This window comes from Rhipicephalus sanguineus, chromosome 6 (genome assembly GCF_013339695.2).
Source record: "Rhipicephalus sanguineus isolate Rsan-2018 chromosome 6, BIME_Rsan_1.4, whole genome shotgun sequence".
In the NCBI taxonomy this organism is placed as follows: domain Eukaryota; kingdom Metazoa; phylum Arthropoda; class Arachnida; order Ixodida; family Ixodidae; genus Rhipicephalus; species Rhipicephalus sanguineus.
The window spans coordinates 40,071,913-40,074,586 of record NC_051181.1 but is presented as its reverse complement, the minus strand read 5'-3'; the positions used below and the strand labels follow the sequence as shown (position 1 = coordinate 40,074,586).

General features: G+C 56.0%; 1 pseudogene; it reads left to right on the top strand.

Annotated features, from left to right (window-relative positions):
• Positions 1 to 280: 280 nt before the first annotated feature.
• Positions 281 to 1,768, top strand: LOC125758839 (uncharacterized; annotated as a pseudogene).
• The last annotated feature ends 906 nt before the right edge of the window (positions 1,769 to 2,674 follow it).

Below are 2,674 nucleotides of genomic sequence, written 5' to 3'. Positions count from 1 at the left end.
CAGTGCCAAGTACCTCGAAGCAAAATTTTTTCCTCCACCAATGTGTCCGTGATGACGAGAGGCATCGACTGATACCAGCTGACCCCTGAGGTACGCTTTTGTCAAATTTCGGGACTTCTTCTACCGCCGCCGTGCGAAGGACTGCTAGGCCTAGGCGTGCTCCGCGGGCGCTAGGCCTGGCACCGTCGCGCCGGTCGCCGTCTGCCGTACTGCTCGGTGGCGGCCGCTCGTCAGCTCTGAGATGGAGGCGTCCGCTCGGACAACAGTGATCGTGGACAACGAAATGCGCGTTCAAGTTCAAGGAGAAGAAATAACACCAGAGGAGTACCACAACGAGGCCGGATGGACGCTCGCGGGGGAGCGCATGTCGAGGCTGCGCCGGCGGGCCCCCGCCAGTGGCGCATGCCCGACGGATCCGGCGGGAGTCAAGCAAGCCCGAAATCGAAATTCAACAAAAACGTGAGAGCCTCGGTCATCAAGGCCGCACGCATGCCAGCCATGCCGCTGGAAGAGAGCAAGATAGTCGTCAGACCCAGAGGGGGACTGGACATCGTCAAGACCGGCACCACCACCGTCGCCACGACCATACTCGCCGCGGCCAAGATCACGAGCGAGGAAAGCGCGGCGGACACCATCTGCCCCAACACGCAACAGAATATTATGGTCGTCAGTACACCGAACGAAAACAACGCAGCAAGGTACGCTACAATCCATGAAATCTCTATTCAAGGCAAACTCTGCGAAGTCAGCGCATATCGCACGGCACCTCACGACACCGTAAAAGGCGTCATCAAAGGCATCCCCACCGACGCGAACGCCGAAGAGCTCGATAGAAATACTGTCAACGAGAGGAACCCACTAGCAGTGGGCGCAAAGAGGATCGGCAGCACGACCTCCGCGATCGTGGTGTTCCAGGGACCCAAGGTACCGAACTTCGTCCGATATGGAGTCACCCTGATACCTTGCCACCTCTACAGGAAACAGATCGACGTTTGCCACCAGTGCGGCCGAGTGGGACACCGTAAGGACGTGTGCCCGACACCCACAATCAAGACGTGCCTGGCCTGCGGGCTCGCGAACCCCAAGGAAGACCATAGCTGTACCCCAAAATGTAGGCTGTGCGGGGGCGAACACTCGACCGGAGACCGAACGTGCAAGGCAAAATACAAGATGCCTTACGTTGTGCGCAAGCGACAATGGGTACGGCGACAGGCCGAACTCCAGCTGCTGCCGGAAAGCGATTTCCCGCCACTCGACAAGCCGTCAGCTGTGCAAAAGTCAAGGACTCCATCGAAGAATCGCGCGCCAAAATCCAGAGACAGCAGCAAGAAAAGGTCACCATCACATGAACGAGTAGGCTGGGTCGACGCAGCGAAAGGGAACAATACAAGGAGCGCGCAGAAAATCAGGGAAGCCGCGAAGAAAGACGATATGAACAAGGTGTGAGAAGCCAACGAGACCTTAAGGCAAGAAAACGCGGCGCTGCGAACAACTATTAACAACCTTTCGAGAGAGATTGCTGAGATCCGTAAGCTGCTGCTATGCAACAACGAGTCTCCACAGAGACCCACGCCAAGCTCAAGAGAGACAGAGGAAACAAGCACGAAGAACCAGGAGGCAGCCGTAGAGGAACCGGCACAGAAGAAGCGAGTCATCGAGGCCCCGCGCAAGCAAAAAGAAAACGACCGCAACGACAACCTCGAAGCCAAATTCGAAGCGAGATTCACCAAACTCGAAGAGCTACTCACGGCGAACATCGCAGCATTGACAGCAATGAAACAAACAGTGGATAACTACCAAGCCGAGAACATAAACAGATTCGCCTACATCGAAAGGACCCTACAGCCGATCGTGAGCCACCCGACGTTTGCGCCCATCTTCGCGCTACATCCACCCAACCAAGGAACCTTATACGCGCCAACGCAATTATGGCCGCCAACGCAGCAGCAGCAACAGGCGTAACAGTGTGGCAGTGGAACTGTCGCGGCTTCGGAAGGAAGAAGGCAGTCATCCAGCAGCACATTGCACGCGCCGCGCGCAAGTCGGACGTGATACTATTACAAGAGACACTCACCGACGCACCGTCACTCCCCGGCTACAGAGTGCACAAGGGCCCACCCGACGGCAGAGGCCTGTGCACCCTGGTCAGGAAGGGACTCACGTTCGTCGAACACGAGCTCCACAACACTATCAAGATCGAGCACACACTCACCGAAATCATCCGGGGCAAGAAGAGAAAAGGAAGCATATTTCTGCTGAACGTCTACAGCAACCCATCGAATAGAAAAGAGAGATTCAAGACACTACTGCACAGAGCCAGCACCGCGGCGGGCCGCAACACGCTGATCGCGTGCGGTGACTTCAACGCGATGAACCCAGCCTGGGGCTACAACAAGTACACAGCAAAGGGCCGCGACCTGTACCAAGACGCCACGGAACTCGAGTTCACCCTCATCACGGACCCGACGCATCCGACGAGAATCGGTAACTCCGTGTCCCGCGACACCACTCCGGACCTCACGTTCGTCAAGAACGACGTCCGGGGCGCGATCACCTGGAGAAACTCGGGGGCCGACCTCGGCAGTGACCACACCATCGTGGAAATCGGCATACCAGAACACAATAATAATAATAATAATAATAATAATAATAATAATAATAATAATAATAATAA